This window comes from Sus scrofa, chromosome 13 (assembly GCF_000003025.6).
Source record: "Sus scrofa isolate TJ Tabasco breed Duroc chromosome 13, Sscrofa11.1, whole genome shotgun sequence".
Lineage (NCBI taxonomy): Eukaryota > Metazoa > Chordata > Mammalia > Artiodactyla > Suidae > Sus > Sus scrofa.
Window position 1 is genome coordinate 176864457 of NC_010455.5, and position 22856 is coordinate 176887312.

Genomic DNA, 22856 nt, shown 5'->3' on the forward strand with positions numbered 1-22856 from the left:
CCTTTTCCTCTCCTGGCCCTCTCATTCCACCATCATCTGGAGCAAGCATTTTGTCATTTGGCATACATTGCTCTATATTTCTGATTATCTTTTTTCATGTGAACATTGTCTCATTTCCGATTTCAAAATAGAGTGAAAAAATTGAAATCAGACTATCTTATATTCTTTATAACTGAACCTTTGCCAGAGAACTTCATGCAAATGAGACACAAAGTGAATATGTGTTGACTAAAATATTTTTAAACCTAAAACCTACTGCTGTATCATAGTAAGTATAACGAAATTCGTTATAACACAGCTATGAATATATGGTGTGTTCGATCAAGTCACATAACGTGCTTTGGTGAAAATTTGATATATGTGGTTATATGCTGTGGCATTAAAAGCCCCAAATTTTTATTTTCATCTTTTTAATGTATCATGTAATGCAGTAAAACAGTATTTATGATTTCCAATTAAGCATATGTAGTGCTGAAACTAAGATGCCTAAGGTTTATGTGGTACATATCACTAGTAAGCAGTAGCTTGAAGCTCAGGGTTGATAACTTATGGTGTGGATTCTATTCTAAGGAAAGATTGACTTAAATCCTCTTTTTATAAGTTATTTTGACTTTTAAATGCTAAGTTTGTTTTCATGTGTGCCTTTTGGGATTTGAGAATATGTGTTTGTATACTTCTATTATTTCAGTAGTAAATTTGAGAAAATGAATATAAAATTCTGATGAGAAATTTAGAATGTCCTTTTTGTATAGTTATTATAATTGCCATGACTTTGGCCAGGTGTAGCTAAACGATATTTCAGGCAAAGAACTAATAGCAAAGCTTTTTACACAGTAATTTCCTGGGTAAGGTTCAACAAAATGAAAACTCATCAGAAGCCCTGCTGGGATTCCATCAGCAAGCATTTATTTGTAGTTGCATGTACACCTGCTTACATAGTAATAATACATTAGTGAGTTAAGTCACTATGCCAATGCAAATTAGCTTTATTGTGAATCTAACATTGGAATCTAGCAGATATGCTAACCAGACAATCGAATCGCTACTAGGTTATGAGTTGGAAAAAAAATTTCTATAGAATTTGCCCATTTGTTTCTTTTGATTATAGATATCTTTTTATGAAAAACTTTTCCTTCTCTAGCTTCTACCATTTAGATGAGGAATTTATAGTATATGCCTTGCTCCATTAGTGCAGCAATATTGAGCAATATAAGCATGCCATCTGCAATACGATGTTTTAACCCAAGAGATCCCGTGTTGCTAAATTCAAACTTAAAATCAACTCAGCAAATATTTAAAGGAACAACTCTGTCAGGCATTATGCTAGGTGCTAGAGATAGGGGCAGAACCTTAAAGATGAGCAGCAATACCTCCTGATTCAAGAGAATTCTGAAACAGTAGTGGAGATAAGATAAACACTCGTAATACTCTATGGCCAAGCACAAAATTTGAAAACCACAAAAAAGCCATAAGTTGATAGAGAAGAGGAGTAATGAACCCAAAGTCACTGTAATCAGGAAAGGAGATGTCTTGTCAGATAGACAAGATGTCTTGTCTAATAGGATTTAAATACGTTAGTGAAGATGGAAGAAGATCAGTCCTTTAATACGGTGGTTCCCACATGGAGTAAAGGGAAAAACCTGGGCAAGAGGAAAGCATGTTTGAGTAAACAACCAGGAGTTACATTTAACTGGAGTGTTTTATGCTGGATCTACATGGAGGCAGGGCAAGATAAGCCTAGAAAGGGAAAATCATATGTCTAATTATTAGACTTCTTTTAAGACTTGGAGGGAATTATGCTAAGTGAAGTAAGTCAGACATCACGGTATCACTTATATGTGGAAGCTAAAGAAATACAATAAACCAGTGAACAAAAGAAAAAAGAAGCAGACTCACAGATAAAGAGAATAAACTAGTGGTTACCAGTGAGGGGAGGGGAGGGAAGAAGAGCAACACAGGGGTAGGGAAAGGGGGTAATCATGGGATTATAGGAAATTATATTTGTGAAACTTTTGAAAATTATAAAGCACTATAGAATTTAAAGAATCTTTCATTCAATTAAACAAATCAATTTAAAAAAAGCTTATGTCATGCAAGGCACTCAGGTTGAGAAATTATGAATTCATTCTGTAGACAACAGTTTTTTATTGAGATTTTTTTCTGATTTTTTTTTTTTTTTAGTAAAGGGGTTATGTGTTCAGAATTTTTAGACTGTTAACTCAAAATTTTGTAAGGACCCCTTTCTAGCCCAGATATACATCATTTCTTGCTGTAAATATTCTAGCTGTGTTTACTCAAAGAAACATGAAAGAGATTTATACCAGCATCATCTGAATTTGCTTATTACATGAAATTAACCTTACCACTTATTTTCTCACTCCTCTCTTTGGTGATGTATTGGTTTCCTAAGGCTGCTGTATGAAGAACTACAAACTAGGTGGCTTTAAACAATGGAAATTTATTCTCTCACAATGTGGAGTCCAGAAGTCCAAAATCAAGGTGTTGACAGGATTGGTTCCTTGTGAAGGGCCTGAGAGAGAATTTGTTCTGTGCCTCTCTTCTAGCGTCTGGTGACAACCAGCAATCCTGGGCATTCCTGAGCTTGTACTGCATCATTCCAATCTCTGCCTCCATCTTCACATGGCATTTTCCCCAGATCTCTTTGTCCTATGTCCAAATGTTCCTCCTCTTCTTCTTTTTCTTTTTTTCTTTGTTTCTTTTTTTTTTTTTTTCTTTTTAGGGCCTCACTTGTGGCATATGGAAGTTCCCAGGCTAGGGGCTAAATCAGAGATACAACTGCCGGCCTATGCCACAGCCACAGCAAAATGCAATTCTGCCGTGTCTGTGACCTACACCACAGCTCATGGCAACTCTGGTCCTTAACCCACTGAGGGAGGCCAGGGGTTGAACCAGCATCCTCACAGATACTAGTTGGGTTCTTTACTACTGAGCCACAATGGGAATGCCCCAAATTTTCCTCTTCTTATAAGGACATCAATTACATTGGATTAAGGCCCATTCCAAAGACAGCATCCAAACTTGATTAAACCTGCAAAGACCATATTTTCAAATAAAGTGGCATTCACATGTGCTGAGGATTAGTATTTCAGAATATCTTTTTTTGGGAGGAGGCAAAATTCAACCTATTATAGGTGGTTAAGCCATAGATACATAGATAGTTAGATAATAGATGATAGGTAGGTAGATAGATAGATATGTAGTAAAGAATTAATATTCTTATAAACAAGCCTCAGTTTTTATCTATACAACAGATATAATAAAACTGCCCTCATATGATTGCTGTGAGGATGAAATATGTGAACGAATCTAGCATGAGGCAGAATTAGCTATATGGTTGATGCTTGTATTAATAACTCAGGTAACTATTTTCAGGTAGTAGTTACCTAACTCAGGTAACTATTTTCAGAAGTAGTTTCAGGAAAGGATTTTCACTGTGTTCTATATATCTATACGATTCTAAATACCACATGTCATCAATTTAAAACAAAGCTTTAAGTCTCATGGATATGGCCAAAAGAAGTACATGATTCAGAAAAGGCATTAGGTTGCACTAGAACTTTCTTTAGCCTTGGAGTATTCTACTAGAGAACAAATATATAGAATACTTGCAAAGTTAATGTCTGGGGATTCTGTTTTCCCCCTCTGTAATAGTCCTAACTGTATTTACACCATAAGGCAGCATTAGATTTTTGGCTAATTGCTGAATTAGATAAATCTGGTGGCTTACGGCTTTCTTCTATTTTCTTCTCTCACTATTGGATGTTTGGCTTTTAACGTTCTGGACAATCACCTGTACTTCCCACTTTTCTTTGCCAATTGGCACCAGCACATTCAAAGTTAAATTTAATGCAAAGACATCATCTGGCACATTTCTCTAATCTCAAAAAGGTAAATTCCCAAACCTCAGTTGAAGTATTTCTATTTTAGCCTGAATTTTCAAGATAATTGCCTCCTCATGTCTCCACTTAATTTGGCTTGTGCAGATACAATCACATGAACAAATACATGTTAATGGAAAGCCTTCTTAGCTGTCAGTGAGTTGGACATCCATTGGGGATGGTATATGGGAGCTCTGGAATTTATAATCCTTTCCACTCTGCCATTAATTAAAAGTGCCCCAGAGACAGATTGGGAGTGACCCAGGGTGAAGGGGTTGAAGGTTAAGCCTTTTAGCTTTGAGCCTCCAGTTTGAATCTGATCTAAGCTGGTAATAAATAAGAGCTACTGCTATTTGATATCAGTTTGGTGAATCATGTGAAATGAATTAGTAATCTCAGGCTTGTTCTGGTGGACAGGTGTCCTCATACAGTGGGAGCTGATAGCCTTTGCAGAAGAACACAACAACCTAAAAAAGATGGAAATAAAATGGCTTCACAAATATTCTCTTACCTTGCTAAGATTGCTGTTCAGTAACATGGAAAAGTAAGAAACCTTAGGATTCCATATGCCCAGCTTGTAAATGGCTATGGGAATAAAAGGGATCAGGATGGGCTTAATAAGACCCAGAGAGTGGGTCAAATGGGAATCAGGTGGTGGGTCTAAGAGAAATTTAATATCCTTGGCTTCTCATTTTTTCCCCCTTTCTGTTTGGTTGTCATGGGAATCTGTATTTGTGGAAGAAATACTGACTGCATTTGCCCAGGGCAGATGTATGTACCCTCTAGCCTTCAAATTTAGCATTACTAGGACAGAAGGATTTGTGGCTGGATAGAATGAAGGCGAGTCATACCGGTAATTCTGGCAGGCAAAATAAAACATTGCAAGCATTAAAAAAATTTTTTTTTTCCAAAAGATATCATGTACTGAATTGAAATAAGATCAAAACTTGTTTTACTAAACTGAGGAAGGCTATTTAGAGCTTAGTTTAACTCAAATTTTGTTATTAGGATTAATCCAGTAGTACTTTCACCCATGTTTTAAATGTATATTGAGGAAGAACTGCATTTTTTTTTTAATAATAGAAAAAAAAAAATGGGGCAGCCCTGAGGAATTAAGTGGAGGAAAAAGACATCCAACCTTCAATGTACTTAACTTTATTTTTCTTTTTGTGAAAGAAAATATGAATCATTAATATCAACTACATCTTGCTGGTTTTAGTAAGCTTCAACAGGCAAAATGTACTAGTTCTTTCTGAATCAGGTTTGTGAAGTTATTTGTGCATGTGTGTATGTGGGTATGTGAAGTACCAGCTTTGTGCATATACAATAGTGCTAAAGAAATCATAATGTTTTCCTTAGCACTTTTTATCTGACAGAGTCTTTGAAAATAAATTCATCAGATTGTGGTGAGTAATATCTTTGGCTAAGATCTAAACACTACAAACATGATGAACCTATGAATATGTTTTCTTGATTTTCTTCTTTAAAATGTCTTAACTTGCTATTGTTCCTCTTTGTAACTCATCCCAAACCAAGTAATTCCATTTTGTTTCTGTTTGTTTAGTGATTACATCATGTTGCCATTATAAAAGAGTCCCATTACCTGAGTCTGGAACTTTTAAAAACTCCTTTTTCCGTCTCTTCATCCCCCCATCCTGGCAAACTGCTCTTTCATTTCCTGCCAGGTAGATAATCTAATAAATGCTTTCACATCAAAGGTTAATACCTGATTATGGATTAAATATGAAAGCTGAGCCACATTGAATAGTCTGTATTTGTTTCTGACATAGAATAGTAGTTTCTTCATATGGTTCCGCCTATGACTCCTTAATTTGCATTTAAGAACAAAACTGCATTGGTTTCTCATGGTAAAATTAGGGGATTAGAGTCATGGCAGTCAGTGACAACAATAGTTTGGGGAATAGAAATCCTTTACTGAGAGTTCCCATCATGGCTCAGTGGAAGGGAACCCAACTAGTATCCTTGAGGACCCAGGTTCGATCCACGGCCTTGCTCAGTGGGTTAAGGATCCGGCCTTGGTTGCCATGAGCTGTGGTGTGAGTCACAGACGTGGCTGTGGCATAAGCCAGGAGCTACAGCACCGATTCAACCCCTATCCTGGGAACTTCCATAGACTGAGAGTTCAGCCCTAAAAAGACACACACACACACACAAAGAAAAAGAAAAAGGAAAAGAAAAAGAAAAAGAAAACATACTCTTTACTGCAATCTTCAAAATCCTTTCATGTGAGTTATTATTATTATGCACACAAATGGCATCTATCTTTTGTTTCCTGGGAATAGCATAAGTGTGGTACCAAATCTTTAGGAAATGATCACAATATGCAGTTATTTATTGATTCACTTGGAAATTAAAATTTTTAACATGAATTAGTTCTTGCTATGATGTTATTTCAGTACCATTTTAATAAAATATTAGTTTTAAAGTTAGCAACTATTTGCCACAAAAGTGCTATCCATTGATTCTTTCATTAAACTGCCATACTTCTGTGGTGTGTAAATCTTGACAATACTCCCAGCATCACTAGCCTTAAGATTCTAGGGAGCCATCCAGGAAGAAATTTTGAAGCCATTTCTAGATAATCAGAATAACCAGTGTGGTATTAAACCTTTTGAAAGTGAATAATTTCTGGCTTAGAATCTCTAAGAGTTGCCTAGGGACCCAACTGTCATTGCCAGAACTGGGTTTTAAACTGAATTCAATTGGACTCAATAGTTAACTCTCAATACTCCTGATATTGAACCACAGAGAAAATTTTCTTCTGATGACATTGCATCACATTTTGTGCTTTAAATGTACTTTATTTGCACCTATCAAAACTAAGACAAAACTGAAGATCGCACTAGTACTTTTATTTCAATATATTTTGAGACTAAAATAGTGAAATGCATTTTCCAACTGATTAAGGTAATCAGAAATAATTTTTTGCTTCAATCCTTACGGTTAGAAATTTTTTCTGAAACTTGCTTGTGTCCCAGCTTAAAATTCTAGAATTTACTTATTAAATACATACAGTCAGGAAATACATGCTGAGCATCTACTATGCATCAAATACTTCATGATAGGGAAAATAAATATTACTGTAATGTGATAGAGTAGCATGAAGCATAGGAGGTGAGGCTGCAATGGTATACTATTATAATTCATCTCTTTTTCTAAATATATTATGTTTGTATGTCTTGTTTATTATCATAGGGGTCAATTTTTATTACATTAAATATAATGTGTACATGGTTTGGAATGTGAGCTCAACCTCACACTTCTTGGGCACGGCCAGTATGCAGCATTTGGGGCTACATCTTTTATTATTATTATTTTTAATGATTTGATTCTTCCTTCAAAACTATACTGCTGCCTTCTCCCCAACCCCAAAACAAAAAGGTCTCATGCAATCCAAGTCCTTAAACGTATGAATATTTATCAATCACAACTAGATATCAAATAGGGTACTGGTCCCTGGCTGGTTAGAAAGAAGATATGGAGAATAACCAACAATAACACACACATAAATAAATATCAAGTGTAAAGAGTCATCAAGAAAAAAAGATTTGATGATAGAGCTAATGACAATGTGACAACAACTAGTAATTCAGAGTGTTCCACATTAATAAGGAAACTAACATTTAATGAAAGACCTGAAGAGAGAGAAGGGACTCAACTATTCAATGAATAGGTAAAGAAATTCCAGGCAGGGGGAACAGCTTGTGCTAAAATTCTGAGGCAGAGCAGAGCACAGCGTGATGCAGGAATAAAAAGAATGTCAATCAAGCTGGAGCAGAATTCAGAGGATAAGAAAGAGATTCAATAGTGTTACTGAATTGAAGCAGAAACGAACAGGTACCATCATTCCAGTTATTTAATATTTTACTCTATTTTTGCAACTAGATGCGGGGAGAAGTGTTTCACTGAGGCTTGAGAAGAATGTCCTGGGGCCTGTAATTCCCATATGTCACTAGAAAAGGGGCACTGCAGACTAGCCCACTTCTGCCTGTAGTGTTATTTTAAGGCAAAAATTGAATTCCTTATGAATCTCTAAGCAAATATATTTGTTTCTTAACTTCTATTATGAAAATACAACATAAAAGAGCTGAAGTAACATTGTTGTATCATCTACAGAAAAAAAAAAGCAAGAATAAGCCCTATTTTATCCACCCATTATAGAAATCACTTTCGTTAAATCCTTAGTTTTAGCCAAGAAAGTAGATTAGCATAAGTCCCTTTGGACTAGCTATTAATGCCGTTCCATGAACCATTTAAGAGGAGTTTTAAATTTAATCTCTTCAGTGTTCCCTGAACACACCTTTGAAAAAAAATAATTATTTTCTGGCTCATGGACACATACTACTTTTAGGTCAATAAAATTACTTTTTCTAGGTTTGACTTACCGGGAAAAATACATGTTGGCATACATTGGATTGCCATGTTAGCAAGGAAGATAATTATAGGTTCTATTTTGCAATGGTTTTCCAAAACTACAATCTCAAAGAATCTATATTTGTAGCTGCATTTTTCAATTGCCAATTAGATAAATAATATATCGTGTGAATCCACAGAAATGTGTTCACAGCTACACTGTTATCCACTTATAAATATGGTATTCAAGGGGATTTTATAGACTACATTCAGTTTCAATTGTGGTTGGCCTATTTCAGAGTGACAATTTACTGTAATATACACTAACATCTATACTATAATCAATTATATTTTAATGTTATTTTCCAATACATAAAAATTAGTAATGCATTTTTACCCAAGAAGTACAAGTAAAAAAACAAAATGAAGATAAAGTTATTAAATAAAATGACATATGAAATAAACCTTTCATTATACATCAAGCAAAAACTTTCAAGAAATTTAAGTTGTAGTTTTCTCTTTTATAAAGCATGTAATCTGAAGATTAACTAGACATAATGGAATTCACTATGCCTTTAGCTTCTTGTGAGTAGTAATGTTAAGGTCCAAGGCATCCATTTCACTATTTAGCAAATAACTTTTGAGCACGTAATACATGCCAGAGTGTAATTTAGAGAATAAGGGAAAGAAAAAGATTAATATGAGATAATCCCTACCCTCATAGAGCTGACATTAAAAACAAATAAATTAAAGAAAACCAGAGTTCCCTTTGTGACACAGTTCCCATAGTGTCTGTGAGGATGCTCGTTTGATGTGGCAATGCTGTGGCTGTGGCTGTGGCCTGCAGCTGCAGCTCTGATTCCACTCCTAGCCCAGGAACTTCCGTGCTGCAGCTGCAGGTGTAAAAAGAAAAAAATACTATAGGATTTATAATGGGAATACAGTCATGGGAATGGAGTCACAAGCTGTAGTGTTAACAATGAAAGAAAAAGAAAAACAACTTCTCTTTTTTTTTTGGTCTTTTTTCTTTTTAGGGCCTCACCTGTGCATATGGCATATGGAGGCTCCCAGGCTAGGGATCTAATTGGAGCTACAGCCACCAGCCTACTCCACAGCCACAGCAACGCTAGATCCTAGCCGTGTCTGTGACCTACACCACAGCTCACAGGCAAGGCCGGATCCTTACCCCACTGAGCAAGGCCAGGGATGGATCCTGCAACCTCATGGTTCCTAGTCGGATTAGTTTCCACTGTGCCACGATGGGAACTCCAGAAAAACAACTTCTTATATTTATTTCTGACAATTAAAGACCTTAGATAATTGTTTCACACTGACATTTAAAACGTTCATGTTGAAGATACAAAGATCTACCAACAGCAATCTGATTATATAGTGTCAATTAATCCTCCAGATATGTTGTTATTTATTAAAATGAAATAAATTTTAGTTCTCTAATTCATTTAATTTAATAATTTTAGTTATTTAAAATTAATAAATTTAATAAATTTAGTTATTTAAATTTAAATAATTTTAGTTATTTAAAATTAATAAATTTAGTTATTTAAAATTAATAAATTTAGTTATTTAAATTTAAATAATTTTATTTTAGTTATTTACAAGTAATAAAATTAATAAATTTAATAAACTTATTTTAGTTATTTAAAATTTAATTTTAGTTATTTATAATTAATAAATTCATTTAATTTAATAATTTTAGTTATTTAATTATTTAAACTGAAAGTAAATTCAGTTTCCAGGAATACAGATAAAATTTTAATTAAATACATGTGTGTGTGAGAGACCTAATTTGAAGATCTAGATTAAAAATTACAGCCTTAATACTTGTCTGTGAAATTAAGAGAACCACTCAAATTCTCTGAAACACAGTTTTCTGGTTGATAAATTAAATATTATTTTCCTATCTACTAATCAGTGTCATCATTGGAAGTGAGACAATATGTATGAAAGCCACATGGAATACTATAGGAATTGTAGATAAGTCTATTTGAACATCATTTCCTGTTGCAGCATAGTGTGTAATAGGTATGGGCCTTCTTTACTGCTAAATATGTAAGTTCATCTTTGCATTCTTAGCACCGAGAAGAGTACCTTGTGCCTGATAGATATAGAAAAAAATACTTGGTGAAAAGAAGTTAGTCTACTGATTATTGTCTCTATATAGGATTGCATTTAAAAGTAAAAATTCCATAGTGTATCTAAAAATTTAGTCTTTATCTGAATCTTTAGAGAAAAGAAAAGCTTGATATTTGAAAATATTTGTATTTTTAGTGGTAATATTTAATCCACATAGATCTCCCAAGGTAGTCTAAATACTCAATTAATTTTAACCAACATTAAAGCTTTGCTCTTTTAATTTGAATTCTTAAAGTTGGAAAAAAACACTCCATAGTAATACTATATGTCACCAAGCAGATGGATTCAATTTTATACTTGGTAATATTTACATTCTTCTAGAGCTTATTATAAGCAAATAGATACATATACACACACTTCATAATTGTACTCATATTCTGCATATATTTTAATATTTTGATATTTTTACTAAACAGAAATAGTAAACAATGTTCTATATCAACAGTTATAATGATCATTTATAAAATATGAATGGATTCCACTTTACATGTATAGTATATTATAAAATAGGCAATTTTTTGTCATGTCATAATTTAAAATAATATTGCATTGCCTGCTTTTTGTTGGATTATTCCTACTAGCAAACAAATACATTCTGATGTGTCCCGTATTTAAAAAAGAAATCTCTCTTGACCATTTATCTTCTTGCATCTAATTAATGTTTCTCATTATAATTCAGTATTTCAATAAACCGTCTATGTAAATGCTAAGATATTTTAAAAAATAACTTTGAAAAACTACATATCCCTTGTATGTTTTGATTGACTTCCATTTTTTCACTAAGTTTAAATTCTTGCAACAAATATTTGCCAATTGACATTTTAAATCACCAGTAATTAGATATGTCATGTGCCTCCTAATGTGATGCCCTGAGGACACACTGTTTCTGTTCTTACCCCAAATGCATAACTTAAATTTCATCACGAATAAGTATCATACAAACTCAATTGAGAGACACTTTACAAAATAACTGTACAGTGCTCATCAGTGTCTTCAAGATTATGAAAAACAAAGAAAGACTGAGGAACTGTCTCAAATTAAAGGTGTTTAGGAAACCAATAACTGAATGCCATGTGTGATCAGGAATTGTAGCCTGCACCAGAAAATGAACATGATTCGGACAGTTGAAGCTACTTGAATAAGATCTGTTAATTAGTATTGAATCAATGTTAATTTCTTAATTTTTACTATTACATTTGTGGTTACATTAAGGTTGACATTTGAGGAAGCTACAAGAAGGGAATAGAGAGTTTAAATTTACTATTTATAATATTATTGTAATGTTTAAACTTATTTCAAATTAAAAGGTTAAAAAAATTAAATTCTAAATTGTTTACATTTCAATTAGCATTTGTCTATGATTGACTAAAAACTGTAAATATGTTGGTAATTTTGATAAATATATACTAAACAAAGATTCTCATTTTTTATTTTAAAATTTTATTGAAGTATAGTATATTTATGTGTTAGTTCTGGTATACAACAGTGATTCAGTTATACATTTATATAATAATTTGAATTTTGTAATCCCAAACTCCCAACCCACCTTTCCTCCATCCTCCTCCCACTTGACAACCAGAAGTCTGTTCTCTATGTCCGTGAGTCTGTTTCTGTTTCATAGATAAGCTTATTCATGTCATATTTTAGAGTCCACATATAAGTGATATAATATGGTATTTTTCTTTCTTTTTCTGACTTACTTAGTATGATAATCTCTAGGGTCATTCATGTTGCTACAAATGGCATTATTTCATCCCTTTTCATGGCTGACTTACTTAGTATGATAATCTTACTTAGTATGATAATCTCTAGGGTCATTCATGTTGCTACAAATGGCATTATTTCATCCCTTTTCATGGCTGAGTAGTAGTCCACTGTCTACATGCATATCTTCTTTATTCATTCTTCTGTTGATTAACATTTAGGTTGCTTCCATGTCTTTCTATTATAAATATTGTTTCTATGAACATAGGGGTGCATGTATCTTTTCAAATTACAGTTTTGTGTAGATGTATGCCCAGGATTGAGAATGCTAGATCATATGGCAATTCTATTTTTAATTTTTTGAGGAACCTCCATACTATTTTCCATAGTAGGAGAGTTTCCTGTTCTCCACATCCTCTCCAGAATTTGCTATTTGTAGACTTAATAATGGCCATTCTGACCAGTGTGAGGTGATACCTCATTGCAGTTTTGATTTGCAGTCCTTTAATAATTAGCAGTGTTGAGCATCTTTTCATATACCTGTTGGCCATCTGTATGTCTTCTTTGGAGAAATGTCTATTTAGGTCTGCTGCCATTTTCCAAGTGGGTTTTGTTTTGTTGTTGTTGTTATTGAGTTGTATGCACTGTTTGTATATTTCAGAAATTAAGCCCTGTTGGTCACATTGTTTGCAGATATTTTCTCGCAGTCCATACCTTGTCCTTTCACTTTGTTTATGGTTTCCTTTGCTGTGCAAAAGCTTATATGTTTGAGTAGGTCTCATTTGTATATCTTTCCTTTTATTTGTAGTGCCTTGGGAGACTGACCTAAGAAAACATTGGTATGATTTATGTCTTGTATATGTTCTCTCCAAGAGTTTTATGGTGTCATGTCTTTTATTTAAGTCTTTAAGCCATTTGAATTTATTTCGTATATAGTGTGGAGAAGTGTTTTAATGTCATTGTCCAGCTTTAAACAAAATGATGGGGAAGGGGTTTATTATCAATGGTTAATTCTTTGAAGTCCTTTTATTTTTTATATTAAAAATAAAAAGTTTGTTATAAAATTATTTTTAATTGCTCAATAGCTACAATTTTACTAGATCCTCCTCAAACTTTATTGAAAAACAAGTAATTGAGAACACTGCATTTGGGCTATTTTCTTTCTCATTTTATAAAATAAAAATCAAAATATTTTATTGAAATATATAAAATAACTGACAATTATATTTGCTATACTTTGTTTAGAGACAGAATGTTCAAATCTATAGAGCCAGAAACTGGTGAGAAAATCAAAATGGTACTAATTTCAATATAACTTTGTAATATGCTATTTTTTGAAATAAAATGCTTTTATCTTATGTTTCTTAAAAATATTTGTCAAAATGTTTGAACTTCAGATTTATGCCAGTCATATTAGGGAAAATGTCCACAATGTACCTTATCTGTTAAAACTAGTTTTCAGTGTCAAACTAGTAAGTCAGATCAGACTTAAATTTATGCAAAGCAAAAACAAGCAAACAAAGAAACACATGCTGTATTTTAAATATTCAAATAAATATGGTCAATGTGTTTCCAGGAATATTACAAAAAGACCAAAAATTAAATTAAATATTGAAAACATCAGAATACTAAAGGCAATCAATATAATCTAAATTGATGAAACTATGTTTATAAGTTTTAAAACAATTATGTCTAATTTATTCTTTACTGAATTTTAAATAATCCAATGCTATAAGAAACTAAAACTATCAGTTATTTAGGAGGCTAAATGTATTTTCATATGTATGATGTTTCTTTCATAAATATATGTACATTCCAATTTTGAATCCTAGTATTGAGTTTTGGGGAATAGTTAAGAAATAATTATATGTAAGATTTTGGAAGTATTTCCATTAATTTCACTAATGATCACAAACAATCTTTTCCTCTTTATTTAATCGAAAAGTATACATTGATAACACTTATTATGAGCTAGCATGTAATTTTAATTTTTACTTATAATAAGTAAGAACTATTAGAATTTTATAGAATAAATAAAATATTGATATTGGGTATTGTTGAAAAAATTCGTATAATTAAAATAGATTTTAACCTCTATGTATTAGCAAAAATTGAATCTGAAAAATGTATAAAATTTTTTCAGAGGTTTATCTCATTATGAATTAACATTTTTGCTTATTCATTAGAGATCTTATCATTTAATAGCCAGTCAGGAAACAGGTGCCAATTTTCACATTTCCAGCAGTTTATAGATGATTCCTTCTCCACACATTTTCCAATACTGGTACTAAAATTATTTTTAAACTTTATTGATTTATATGCATATACATAATATATTGTTTTACTTTTAAACTTTTTATTTATCTGGAAATTGAGTATATTTATTTATATTTATGATCTTTTTATTTATTTATATATATATATATAAAACTTGCCCATTCATGTCTTTTTCCCATTTAGTCAGTAGTTTGCTTTGTTTTATTATCAATTTTTAGACCTCTTTTTCTGTCTACCATTGTGTGACTGTGTGTGTGTGTGTGTGTGTAGATAACAGTCCTTTGTCAGTCCTATTTGTTTCAAAAAGTTTTCCCAGTTTTTTTACTTTTCATTTAATTATTAATGTGCAATTTCTACTAAAGAAATTAGGCAGAAAATGAGGAAGAAATTTATATTACTACCTGACTCCTACTTAACTGCTATACTCACAAATCCTTATTACCATTTGTATTTGTCCTCCCAATTTGTGAAAAATCATAGCCAATTGTGAGACATGAAAACATTAATTTGATACAGACCACCTAATATATATTTCTTTTTGATACTTTGATGCTCAGGTAGCAGAAATATAGAAGTAATGTTCCTTGAAGGGTTTGCCTTTTACATGAGGATGGTAAATGGGTATATGTTCATACTTTTGCACAAGGAGATAGAGTGGGACTGGTAGTTTTAGCTGCTATCTGATTGGTCATGTAAAAGAGAAAAAAAGGTAAATTAAAAGAATTTGTCAATGTTTTTGATATTAAAGAGTAAAATCATAGGGTACATGGTTCTTTGATTAACAAATCCATTTAATCAATTTTGTATATACAAAGGTCCTCCTCGAGCCTCTTATGGGTATGAAAGTAGATATTGAAATAGCTCTGAAGTTTTAAAAAAATAAAAATAGAAGCTTGAGAATCAGGGAAAATAATATATATGAGAGGATAGAGGCAAACAAAACAACAAAAGCTTTTTGAAACAAACAAATAAACAAACACACCAAAACCTGCCAACAAAAAAATAAAAGAAAAAATAAATACTATGCAGTCAAGAAACATCAGGCAATTAAAGAAAGAATCTGATGTTAAGCCTGTCATGGAGTATTCAGAGTATTCATTAAGAAAGAAAAATTATTCAATAAGAAACTTTAGGAATGAAAATTCGTTTGTAAATTTACAGAGACAAGAAATATTGTATTCAAAAAAGAAAACTATGCAAGTAATTTCTCAGAAAATAAAAATAGCTTTTGGAAATTAAAAATATGAGAGCAATAGAGTTCCCTTCGTAGCTCAGGGGTAATGAACCTGACGAGTATCCATGAGGACACAGGTTTGATCCCTGGCCTCATTCAGTGGGTTAAGGGTTTGATGTTGCTGTGAACTGAAGTTAGGTTGCAGATTCAGCTTGTATATGGCATTGCTGTGGCCGTGGAATGGGCCAGCGGCTATAGCCCCAGTTCGACACTTAGTCTGCCTGGGATAAATAATAAAAACAAAAATATTGAGTAACTTTCCAGATGGGATAGAAGGGATGGAATATAAGTTGAGGAAACCTCCCAGAAATTACCTGCAGACTGAAAATAAAAAGATTCTGAGAAACTAAAACAAACAAGCAAAAAACCATAAAACTATTGGTCCTAGAGGTCCAAAAGCTGAACAATATGAGTTCCAGAAAAAGTGTGTGAAGGAAAGGAAGAAATCATCAAATAAATAATTCAAGATATTCCCACAATTCCAATATGTTTCTCAATTGAACAGCCAACTTATTATTGCTCAATAACATTTATGAAAATTGATGCATTCCAAGGTTCCTCACTGTGAAAGTTCTGAATACCAGGGACAAATATTTGTCTACAGTTTTCCAAATAGTGTAAAAAAAAAAAAAGTTTTCATACAAAGAAACAAGAAACAGAGGAGTATTAAACTACTCAATAGTACTCAACACTAGAAGCTAAAGGTAATGGGACATTACACCAAAATTTTGAGGAAAAACTGCCAACTCAAAATTAACTTACAAGTTAAACTATCAACTAGGTGTAAGGGTAGAAAACTGTCTTCCGACATACAAGCTCTCAAAAAAAGGAGACTGATTCAAATGAACCCCTTTTCAGAAAGATAAGAAGGGCTTCTACCTTTGATATCAGAGAGCAAACAGAAAAGGTAATATGGATACTATGGATATTGCAGAAAATGGATATTCCACAATGGAGAAGTATAGAGAAGACCCAGGATGATGGTAAAGGGAAATTCCAACACAACAGCTATATAGCATATCTTAGAAGTAATCAGTTCAGCTTGGGGCAGGGTAAAAAATTGTGGGAGATATTTCTAAAATAGGATTAAATATGATAGAAGAACGAATGTACATGAAGATATTAAAAGGAAATTAATTCAACTCCACAAGCATTTGAATTGAATTGAAAACTTTGCAAAGGCTTAATACAGTTAACTCTGTGTAAAAAAGGAAAAGCACACTGTTTTACATGGATCAGCTATCAATATTGACAGAAGTAAACTCTTTCAAACCCTGAGTAATGATCTAATAAAATTTAAATCAGAACTGGATTGGGAAGATTTTTTTTTTTGCCTAAGGTGGAGATGGTGAAAAGACTAACTCCTAAGCTTGTATATAAAAATAATCAGTAGATAATATCTGATAGATATAAATCAAGAGATATGAATATCAAATTATTTACAGAAAAGACAATACATATATAAAAATTTAGTAATAGCTGTGAGGAACAGGACAGTAGAGTCTTAAAAAGCCTTGTAGACTGTAGACTGTTTTACCTTTTAAAAACATGTACCATAACCTTGCCAAAATAATAACTTATTTTTTACAAATAAGTTTCCTAAGAGTGAAGTAAAGGTAGTATTGGGGACATACAAGAGATAGTAGGAAAATGTTAGGTTGAAAATTTTGGAGGAAGAGAAATTCAGAAAAATATCACAGTTATATTGTGGTTAAGGGGCTTGGGAGCAAGAAGTAAATGCATTTGAAGCTCCAGGGGTTGAAGAAGTTGAAAAACAAAGCATTTGAAGGATAGGCATAGGAGAATGCCATGAACAGCTCTAACCTTCAGGAACAGCTCAAATGAAAATATTCAAAGGCAAAAATTCATTTTTCTGATTGATAGCTCTAACTGGGAAGGGATAAATGAATCACATGATTTCAAACTGAGGCCTTGAGGAGTTCACATCATGGCTCATTGGGTTTTGAACCTGACTAGTATCCATGAGGATGCGAATTTGATCCCTGGCCTTGCTCCGTGGGTTAAGGATCTGGTGTTGCCATGAGCAGTGGTGTAGGTGGCAGACACGGCTTGGATCCCGCCTTGCTGTTGCTGTGGTTTAGGCTGGCAGCTCCTACTCAGATTGGACCCCCTAGCCTGGGAACTTACATATGCCACAGGTGCGGCCCTAAAAAAAAATTTGAACTATATTATAAATATAAAAAAATTTGAGCTATATTATAAGAACTCTTGAGCTAGAAGCTCATTGAGCTATTAAATACTGGCATTCAGACATTTTCTCATGATTTGCTCCTCTACTTCATATGCCCACAAGTTTATATGAATCATTTTCATGAAGAGGGAAGGTTTCACCATTCTTTATAAAACTGAGGTAAGGTCAGACCTGCCTCTCCATCAGGTATCATTGGGCATTGTGTGCTCATGGCTTGTCTTCCAAGATAGAGACATAGCCCAGGATAAGCATTCCATGAGTCTCAGATCAGACTAAATAGATTATTGGAGATTGTTTCTTTGCTTCACACTTTGATACCACCTTTATGTTTTTATCATTCTAATTAAAATTAGATCAGAGTGTGAGATAAGTGTGTTTGCTTTTTTCTCCTGGTCTGTTTGGCTAAGAATAATGAATGCTCTTTCTGTAAAAGCTGTATAAAATAGTCTGAAGTGTTAAAAGAAACAGGGCTAATAACATAGGTGGGCAGTTAGTTCCATATAACTCTTACAAGCTTATGGCTAATATTTTTATGGTAGTGATAGTGATAGTGTAGGGGGCAAGTGATTTTCCCTATGTCTATTTTTTAATTTCAGCGCTTTAGCAAACAACTATAACAAATTGCTATGGAAGAGGAAATCTAATGAGAGAACAGGATGATTTTTAGATTCTGTTTGTTTGTCATACAGAAACCATGAACAAAAAAGGGTTTAAGGAGTCGTTGAGGGACAGCAAGTATGGAATTCCACAGTGGAAATTTTATAATCACTTCCCTAAAAATAACTACATTTTAATTGCCAAAGGAAAAATCTACATACATAAGAGCCAGTCTGGAAAACGAACCATTGTGATGAAGGAAACAAAGAGAAATTAAATTCAAATCAGAGTATTTGCTTAATAGCTTAAGCAGTTGCTAATGTTTATATATTACAATGTGAATTATAATGCTTGGATAATGAATTTGTTGCTTTTTGAAAAGTCATGAACATTTCAACTCACAACTTCTCCTACTAAACAGATATGCAAATATTGTTAGGATGATTGTCTATTTTACAATAAGGTTAATTTTGGTAAAAGGCACATTAACTCTATAATCATAATAGGGCTAATCAAGACTGGGTTTGATAAAGAAAGCAACAAAGGTAAGTGTTAAAGGAAAAAAAATAGCCAATTTGGATAATTTAGGCCAATACAATAATGTTTGTTTTTAAATAGAAGGGTTGGATTCTTTTGGCCCAATGTAAAATGAAAAACAGATGATTTCTTTTTACTTACCTTCTTTTTTGGAACTTATTAATATATTCTGATTATGTATTATTGTGACATGAAGATGTTAAGGAAATCTTGAAAATAGATAGTTGCCATTTAACAAATGCTGAATATATATTCCCTTAAAAAATGCAATAAAACTCCGATGGATTATATTTACTTCAATCCTGACTTTGTTCCATAGTTCCATATAATAGTGATTATATTAAAAATTTGAAGATACATGCATACTGTATTCAGTGCACTAATTAGAAGCTAAATTAAATGTTCACTTTTGGTGTTAGAAATCTTTTTAGTGCTTAACCATTTTGAAATGGTCTTTTAAAATAGGACATCATTCTATGTAATTATGAATGTATACTATATTTCAACCATGGACTTAGAATTTTGAAACTGGAAGGTACCTCAGATCTCAGAGGGTGCTATTTGTTCATGTTTCACAGGAGGGAACTAAGGCTCAGAAGATTTATGAGATTTGACCAAAGTCATATAACTAATTGAATAATAATTCTCTGGAGATATTATATACCTTACATTTCACAACTGTAAAATCATATATGTATTTACAACTGATAAAACAAAGGCTTAAAGTGATAATATGGCTTGTTTAAAAACATACAACTATTTGAAGGAAGATCTGGGGCTCAAACCTAAATATAATTTTATTTATTACTGCATATCTTCTTGAGTGTTTGGTTATGTCTAAACTTCATTAATTTCATGTAATTAAATCTCCAGCCCAATCATTTCCCTGAGCTCCAGGCTTTTATTTCCAACTGCCTGTTTGACATTTCTACTTGAAGTCTTGCAGACATCTCAACTTTAACACTTCTAAAATTAAACATATGATTTTTCCTATTCAAATTGATTTCCTATTCCCACTCTGTAGTCTGCTCAGTGCAGTTAATGTTATGATCATGCCCCCCAGCCCTGTTGTTAAAAGGAGAAACTTAGCAATAATTGACTTATCTCTTTTTCTCACTCTCCACATTTAAGCCACGTTGATTCTATTTCTAAAATACATCTTGAATGTGTTGTTTGTTCTCTGTTGCCAGTGTTACCACCTTAATCTAGAACATTCTCAATTATCTTGCCTCTGTTATCATCTCATCACAACTACTATGATGTCCTTTCCATTCTCTACACAACAGATTCAGTTATCTGCTTAGAGAGTAAAATAAATCATGTGACTCCCTTGCCAAAGAACCATGAGTAGATTTTCTTGCCCATAGAATAAAACTAAACTACTTAGTATAGGCCATAAGAACTTACCTGACCTAACTACAGTTCACCTTTAAACACTCTCTCCAACAGTCATAATTTTCTAGCTATTCTGTCTTCTTTCACTTTCTTGAACACTTAAAGGCTTTTCCACTTTGGGTTTTTAACATTTTCTTCTTCTTCTATTTTTTTTTTTTTTTTTTTTTTTTTTTTTGTCTTTTTAGGGCTTTACAAATGGCATATGGAAGTTCCCAGGCTAGGGGGTTGAATCAGAGCTGCAGCTGCCAGCTTACACCACAGCCACAGCAATGCCAGATGCAAGCCGCATTTGCGACCTACACCAACACTTCATGGCAATGCCAGATCCTTAGCCCACTGAGCGAGGCCAGGGATGGAACCTGCATCATCATAGATACTAGTCAGATTTGTTTCCACTGAACCATGATGGGGACTCCTAGCATTTCCTTTGACTTGGTCACTCTTCTTATTTTTCTTGTTGTTAGACTGAAGTGACATTTTCTGTGGTAGGTAATGTCTACTACTACCCAAAATGAACCTTGTTTCCTGGTATCCCCTCCACTTTAGTAACTTTCTCCTAACCAATAAGATAGTCCATCTAGATGGGCTTTCACTTCCATCATCAGATTACAAAGATTCTGACTTTTATCCTGCCAGAAAACTCTTACTTTTACTGGCTTTATCAAAGCCAGTAACTTCCACTTTCATGTTGGCAAGTTCATGTGGCAAGTTCCTGAGGCAGACACTGAAAAGCTATCTACTGAAGTGCTCAGTTCAATACCTCAAACATAATTAAGTCATGCCAACAACCATATAATTGAGCAAAGCAGAGGATTCTTCCCCTGTCAAGCTTCCACATGAGACCTTAGCCTGGGCAGACACCTTGATTACAGTCTTGTGAGAAACCTCAAAGAAGAAGATCAAGTGGAACTGATACAAGACTACAGACATAGAGAAACTGTGAGATAATAAGTATGTTTTGCTTTAAGCTATTAATGGCAGAAATAAATACCCAATACATCTAAGGGAAGATTTCACTGACTACCTTAAAGTAGATCACCCTCCATCTAAATCACTCATTTATTTTTTTTAAATTACTCAGTGAATTTTATTATATTTATAGTTGTACAATGATCATTACAACCCAATTTTATAGCATTTCAATCCCAACACATCCTCCCACCCCCCAACTTGTCTCATTTGGAAACCATAAGCTTTTCAAAACTCTTTGAGTCTGTATCTGTTCTGCAAAGTTCATTGTGTCCTTCTTTTAGATTCCACATGTTAGCGATAGCATAGGACGTTGGTGTCTCACTGTCTGACTGACTTCACTTAGCATGATAATTTCTAGGTCCATCCATGTTGCTGCAAATGCCGTTATTTCTTTCCTTTTAATAGCTGAGTAATATTCCATTGTATGTATGTACCACATCTTCTTTATCCACTCCTCTGTTGATGGACATTTATACTATTTCCAGTTTTTTGTGTTTTTTTGAAATATAGCTGTTTTACAGTGTTTCAGGTGTACAACAGAGTGATTGTTACACATATACATACATACACACACACACATATATGTTCTTTTTCAGTTTCTTTTCCATTATAGTTATTATAAGACATTGAATATAGTTTCCCATGCTATGCAGTAGGTCCTTGTTTTTTATCTATTTTATATGTAATAGTACATATCTGTAAATCCAAATTCCTAATTTATCCCCTGTTCCCCCTTTGGTAAACATGTTTGTTTTCTATGTCTGTACATCTGTTTCTGTTTTGTAAATAGGTTCATTTGTATTATTTTTTAGATTCCACATATAAATGATATATTATGATATTTGTCTTTATCTGTCAGAATTATTTCACTTAATATGATGATCCGTAGGTCCATCAGTTATGCTGCAAAGGAAATTATTTCATTCTTTTTTATGGCTAATATTCCACTGTATAAATGTACCACATCTTCTTTATCCATTCATCTGTCGATGAATATTTATGTTGCTTCCATGTCTTAGCTATTATAAATAGTCCTGCCATGAATTTGGGTGCATGTTTCTTTTTGAATTAGAGTTTTCACCTTTTCTAGATATATGCTCACGAGTGGGATTGTTGGATCATATGATAACTCTATTTTTGCTTTTTAAGGACCTCCATACTGTTCTTCATAGTGGTTGCACCAATTTATATTACCACCAAGAGTGTAGGAGGGTTCCCTTTCCTCTGCAACCTCTCCAGCATTTATTATTTGTAGATTTTTTTGGTGATGGGCATTCTGATTGTGTGAAGTGATATCTCACTGTAGTTTTTGCATTTCTCTAAAAATTAGCAAGGTTGAACATCTTTTCCTGTGTCCGTTGGCCATCAATATGTCATCTTTGGAGAAATCTCTATTTAGATCTTCCTCAACCTATTTTTTATTGGGTTATTTTTTACCACTCATTTATTTATTTATTTATTTATTTATTTATTGGTTGGTTATATCCACAGGATATGGAAG